This window comes from Hemicordylus capensis, chromosome 5 (genome assembly GCF_027244095.1).
Source record: "Hemicordylus capensis ecotype Gifberg chromosome 5, rHemCap1.1.pri, whole genome shotgun sequence".
Lineage (NCBI taxonomy): Eukaryota > Metazoa > Chordata > Lepidosauria > Squamata > Cordylidae > Hemicordylus > Hemicordylus capensis.
In genome coordinates this window covers 160,582,944-160,589,838 of record NC_069661.1, presented here as the reverse complement: position 1 = coordinate 160,589,838, position 6,895 = coordinate 160,582,944, and positions in this window count along the sequence as shown.

The window sequence follows — 6,895 nt, the reverse complement described above, 5'->3', positions numbered from 1 at the left end:
CCCTCTGTGGACAATTGTAATAGCCATCAAAAAGGCTGTTTTTAATGAGACAGGTTTCAGGTCAGCTGAAGCCATTTGCTCAAAAGGAGGTTCTGTCAGAACCAAAAGAACAAACAAACAATCCCTCTATGGCTCTAGTGGTTGCTTAACCAGACGGTATAGGTTGGAGACACCCTTTAACAAACTGTTGCAGCTGAGGTGGAAGAATAAAATTTTTCCATCCTATCCCGGGTGCTTAGCCAATAGCCGCTAAGTGAACTTTAATGGAAACATTAAATAGCTCTGATATTTTTAACAAGGTCAGATACAGCAGGACCTCACACACTGTAGCCCTAGACAGCCAGAAACCCCAAGAGGCCACGTTTAAGCATAGAAGCGCTTCCACTTACTTGAGTAGTTCTTTCTAGTGGAAGGCTTCCTTTGGCTTAACAAAATTTTGTTCAGAAGCCTATCCTCCACACTGTTAACTTTAGAGTGTGTATTTCTGGGTGCAATACTTGTCCACTTTCTCGGGATAGAAGATTCTGGTATGGAGAAAGTCTCCTGTATCCATGCTTGAATAGTCTGAGTAGATGCGGAAACCATGGTTGGCGAAGCCACCACAGTGTGACAAGGATGCCTATTGACTGGCTGGCTAGTAGACGGGCCACCACCCTGCCTATCAACGCTAGAGGATATATGTACAGTAGATGTTGAGACCAGCCCAACTGGAATGCATCCCCCAATGACTGATGGTCATGACCCACCCTCATGCAGAACTTCCTGCATTTTGCATTGTGAGTTGTTGCGAAAAGGTCTATTTGGGGGAACCCTCATGCTCTGAATATTGGAAGTAAGTAGTCGCTCAACTCCAACTTGTTGCTCGTCTCTTGTGAATGAGCGACTGAGATCACCCGCTCAAACATTCTCTGTCCCTTTTATGTGAATTGCCACAGGAGTTATGCTGTTCCTTATGATGTGATGCCATATCTGCACATTCAGTGTGCACAGTGACCTGGACACTGTTCCCCCTTGTCTGTTTATACAGGCAACTGCTGTTGTATTGTCCACTTGTACCTGAATAGTCCTTGCCTTTAATATGGGCAAAAATGCCTTCATGGCCTGAAATACTGCCACAAGTTCTAGGAAATTTATATTTAATTGCCATTGTTGCAACTTCATTGTCCCTGGATTACACTGCCATTGCGTTGATCCCCCCACCATCCCAAAATGAGGCATCAGTTGTCATCCATCCAAACCATGGAGGATTGCTGTTGAAAGGGGACTCCCGCAAAAGGTTCTCTTTGCGAGTCCCACAGGCCAAGCACTGAATTAACTTATGTGGAAGTAGCAGATTCTTTTGTTGGGGATCCACATTCAGGTGAAAGCAGGATAAGAACCACAACAGCAGTTTTTGCATTTTTAGACTTGTGTGCCTAACTGTTGTCTTGCATGATGCCATCAAGCCTAGGAGGCGTTGGATCTGTTTTGCACACCGCAATGTATTTGACTGGAACTGACATACAAGATCCATTAAAGCCTGGAATCGGTCCTGAGGTAAGTAAGCTCTGCCTTTTCGAGTATCCAGGACAGTCCCTATGTATGAGATAGTCTTAATAGGGACGAGGTGCTATTTCTTCCAGGTGACCTCTATCCCAAGATTCTGGAGAAGATGCAATAAATACTGTATTTGGGAATTTAACTCTTTTCCCTTGGGAAAATAAACTGATGGCTTCAATGCCAATAATCCAGGAAGGATATATCGTCATCCCCATGGTCCGCAGATATGCCACCACCATGGCCATGCATTTCATGAATACCCAGGGTGCAGTACAAAGGCAAAAATGGTAGTACCCTATACTGATAAATTGCTACCCCCACAGTAAATCTCAGATACTTCTGGTAGGCCATCCTGATTCCTAATGTGGAAATAAGCATCCCAGAGGTCTAACTTTGCGAGAGTACTCCTGGTGTAAAAGTGGCAGGATGTCCTGCAAGGTTGTCATTCGGTACTTTTTCACTTGTTCAGATGTCTTAGATCCATTATCAGCTGGAGAGGCTTTGGTGTTGAAGGTCTCTTCGTCGAGAGCAAATGCATGAATATCGAGGGCACAATATGCTCCATAGCACAATATGCTCCATAGATGTCAAAGAGGAGACAAGCACAGCACTTGTCGATGGGGTTTTCAATGTTGAAGTCAATGTCGGTTCCAGGACAGAATGTTCTTGTGTTAATGCAGTCGGTGCCAAACCCTTCAGCATCGATGGTTTCAATGCCAAAACGCCAATGAAGGGGGCCAGAGTAGCAGTTGATGTCTAGGGTGTTGTTGTTTTTTAGTTTTCTTGGCGGGCACTGACATATCCACCAGCTTTTCTTCATGCTGCTTCGGTGTCTCCAGAGATTTAAGTTTCGTTGTTGAAGGTTCAGACTGGGCATTTTCCTCAGTCATCAAGCTAACCTCCCTTGATGACAGCACCCCTTCCTTAGTCGGGCCCAGGGGACTTAATACATTGTCGTAGAGAGCTGCCCTCAGACGAAATTCTCTTTTACAGTGGGTTTTCTTAGAGAACGACTGGCAGACTTTACAAGTGGAGGTAACATGCGCCTTCCCAAGACATAGTAAACACAAGTCATGCCCATCTTGTGAGGTTAATTTCAAGTTAAATTTAAGACACTGCTTGAAAGCCTATCCCCCCACCCCCATCTTATCTGAGCATTTGGGAAGGGCCATTTCCATTTCCAAATCAAGCCTTAATATCCATCCGATCAATTTGTCTTAGCAAAAGGGATTACACAAAAATGTAGTTTAACAACAGTTTAATCTGAATACAGATTAAATCTTCTTTTTTAGAACTCACAAAGACAAGGAAATAGTACAAAGGAATTGCAGTGATGGAGAAACTGATCACTATGGCGGTCGTAAAGGAACTGAGGTACTGGTGCTTCCTCCCGCCTTAAATAGCAACGTGGGGTGGAGCACAAGTGCTGAAAAGGAGCTCAGTATGGCACTCCACACCGAGGCTTCCACACAGGTGCAGAACCCATTCCAATTGATTCAATGGATCACAATCCAGATCAGAAATTTACCAGCCCCATTGCCTGAGAGCATAACTCCCACATTGTTTTAGCCAACTCATGAACTCAAGAAGAAGAAAAAGAAAGAAAATCTTCCCCTGTAAGCAATTAGGGGGTAATTTTAAATTCAGTCATCTTCTATTTGGGTAAATGCAGTATACATCCACACTTGGGTCAAGACCCAGTTTTTTAAATTGTAAATGATAAAAAAGGAGGGGTCAGGATTTTTTAGGTTTTTAAAAAATCATCCTGTGCCACTAACTGGATGTGCTCAAAGGGGCGCTAGGTTTGTTTTTTAACTGAACACAGAGATCTCCTGTTCACAGTAAAAAAGAAAAGAAAAATGGGAATATGCAGTCCCTTGTCTCTTTGGTGAATAGCTAGGGTAGCCTTTCTTCCCTCCTTCAGTTGTGAGAGTTTTACATGTGAAGAACACTGCATTGTCTTGTATCTGTTACAGGGGGTGTTTTTAACTAATTGATTTTAAAACCAAGACAATATTTTTAAATATTCAATACATGTTTATACAGCCAACGGGTTAAAAAACCACAACCCCCCCCCCCTGCTACTTGATGTGTTGTAATGCGGAATTTCAGATCGACGCATCCAACTAGGCATGCACATGGTACCAGTGGGTCTGCCGATTTGAAGGCGGTGGCAGGGATGTCTATAAGGGCGGGGAAGGGTGCACTTACCCCTCTCTCCGCTTTCCCCCCGCCGGCGCTTGGGTTTTTTTGCAAGTCCATCGGGGCTACACATACACTGAGGGAAATAAGTATTTGATTCCCTGCCGTTTGCCCTCTGACACAGAAATGACCAGGCTATAATTGGAATGGTAGGTTTATTGTAGCTGTGAGAGACAGAATAACAACAAACAAACCCTCAAAAGCCCAGTGCCCAAAAGTCAGCGATGGATTTGCATTGTAGTGAGGGAAATAAGTATTCGATCCCCTATCAACCAGCAAGATTTCAGGCTCCCAGGTGTCTTTTCACTATATGCAGGTAACGAGCTGAGATGAGGAACACCCTCTGTAAGGGAGTGCTCCTAATCCCAGCTTGTTACAGTACCTGTATAAAAGATACCTGTCCATAGAAGCAAGCAATCACTCAGCTTCCAAACTCACCACCATGCCCAAGACCAAAGAGCTGTCGAAGGATGTCAGGGACAAGGTTGTAGACCTGCACAAGGCTGGACTGGGCTACAAGACTATCGCCAAGCAACTTGGTGAGAAGGTGACTACAGTTGGCACGATAACTCACAAATGGAAGAAACACAAAATAACTGTCAATCTCCCTCAGTCTGGGGCTCCATGCAAGATCTCACCTCGTGGAGTTGCAATGATCATGAGAACGGTGACAAAGCAGCCCAGAACTACACGGGGGGAACTTGTCAATGATCTCAGGGCAGCTGGAACCATAGTCACCAAGAAAACAATTGGTAACACACTACGCCATGAAGGACTGAAATCTTGCAGTGCCCGCAAGGTCCCCCTGCTCAAGGCAGCACATGTACAGGCCCGTCTGCAGTTTGCCAATGCACATCTGAATGATCCAGAGGAGAACTGGGCGAAAGTGTTGTGGTCAGATGAGACCAAAATCGAGCTCTTTGGCATCAACTCAACTCGCCGTGTGTGGAGGAGGAGGAAAGCTGCCTATGAGCCCAAGAACACCATCCCCACCGTCAAACATGGAGCTGGACACATTATGCTTTGGGGGTGTTTTTCTGCCAAGGGGACAGGACACCTTCACCACATCGAAGGGACGATGGACGGGACCATGTACTGTCAGATCTTGGGTGAGCACCTCCTTCCCTCAGCCAGGGCATTGAAAATGGGTCGTGGATGGGTATTCCAGCGTGACAATGACTAGGGGTGAGTCCGAACCGGTCCGGCGGCCATTCTAAAGAATGGCCGAACTGCCGGACCGGTTCGGCGCTTGCTGGTCCGGGTCCGGGTGGGGGGTATTGCTTTAAGGGCGGGAGGGCTTGCTTACCCCTCCCGCCTCTTTGCCCCCTCCAGTGCCCGTATTTAATAGACTAACGGGGCGCTGGAAACCAGCCGCCCCCGCCGCCGCGAGCAGATTTCTCCAAAAACTACCCATACCCCTGCCGCCGCCGTAGCCCGCCAGCCAGCCAGCCCTTCCTCCCTCCCTCCCAGCTGCCCGCCCAAGTCCTCACCGGAATGCTTTGTTAAAAAACGAGAGGAGCTCCCGGACAGAGCTCCTCTCGTTACGAAGGCCTGCTGCAGAATGAAGGCGCTTTGCACACGCGCGCCGCAAAGGACGCCGATCGCCGGAGGCCCGGTCTACCCGGCCGGGAAAGGGCCGGGTAGACCAGGCCTCTGGCGATCGGAGGCCCGGTCTACCCGGCCCTTTCCCGGCCGGGTAGACCGGGCCTCCGGCGATCGGCGTCCTTTGCGGCGCACGCATGCGCGCGCAAAGCGCCTTCATTCTGCAGCAGGCCTTCATAACGAGAGGAGCTGTCCGGGAGCTCCTCTCGTTTTTTAACAAAGCATTCCGGTGAGGACTTGGGCGGGCAGCTGGGAGGGAGGGAGGAAGGGCTGGCTGGCTGGCGGGCTACGGTGGCGGCAGGGGTATGGGTAGTTTTTGGAGAAATCTGCTCGCGGTGGGGGGGGGGGCGGCTGGTTTCCAGCGCCCCGTTAGTCTATTAAATACGGGCGCTGGAGAGGGCAAAGAGGCGGGAGGGGTAAGTAAGCCCTCCCTGCCCTAAAAGTAAGCCCCCCCCCCTTCGGTGCCGTTCCAGACTGCTCCGGACCGTGCACATCCCTAACAATGACCCAAAACACACAGCCAAGGCAACAAAGGAGTGGCTCAGGAAGAAGCACATGAAGGTCCTGGAGTGGCCCAGCCAGTCTCCAGACCCTAATCCCATAGAAAATCTGTGGAGGGAGCTGAAGGTTCGGGTTGCCAAACATCAGCCTCAAAAACTTTCTGACTTGGAGAGGATCTGCAAAGAGGAGTGGGACAACATCCCTCCTGGGTTGTGTGCAAACCTGGTGGCCAACTACAAGAAACGTCTGACCTCTGTGATTGCCAACAAGGGTTTTGCCACCAAGTACTAAGACATCTTTTGTGAAGGGATCGAATACTTATTTCCCTCACTACAATGCAAATCCATCGCTGACTTTTGGGCACTGGGCTTTTGAGGGTTTGTTTGTTGTTGTTCTGTCTCTCACAGCTAAAATAAACCTACCATTCCAATTATAGCCTGGTCATTTCTGTGTCAGAGGGCAAACGGACAAAATCAGCAGGGGATCAAATACTTATTTCCCTCACTGTACCTCCCTGCCACCCCGTTGCCCCCTTGACCGGAAGTATCCGATGCGCCTGCGCACATGCACATGTCTGACGTGCATGCTTGTGAGCACACCATGTGCGCGCATGCACCGGCACACTGGGTACTTCCGGTCAAGGGGGCAACGGAGTGGTAGGGAAGTATGTGCAGCCCTGATGGACTTTCCAAAAAACTGAGCACCAGCGGCGGGGAGAAGTGGAGAGAGGAGTAAGTGCATCCTCCCCTGCCCTTGAAGACAACCCCCCGCCTTTGAATGCACCTCGCACGGATCCAAGCACATCCAACCATTATTTTGTTCTGTAATGAACTTGCTACTAGTCTGAGAAAATTAATTCCCGTTGGGAACAAAGGAAATTCTAATACAGTATTTTATATATTTTTGAATGCAAGATTGCAGAGATGATTTTCAAGAACCCCAGAATTCTTATTCCATATAGACCCTATGTACTTGCTATACTCCTGCATACTTGTATATTCGTTCTTCAGTTAGTAATCCCAACACCCTCTAAAGAGAAAATATGAGTGTT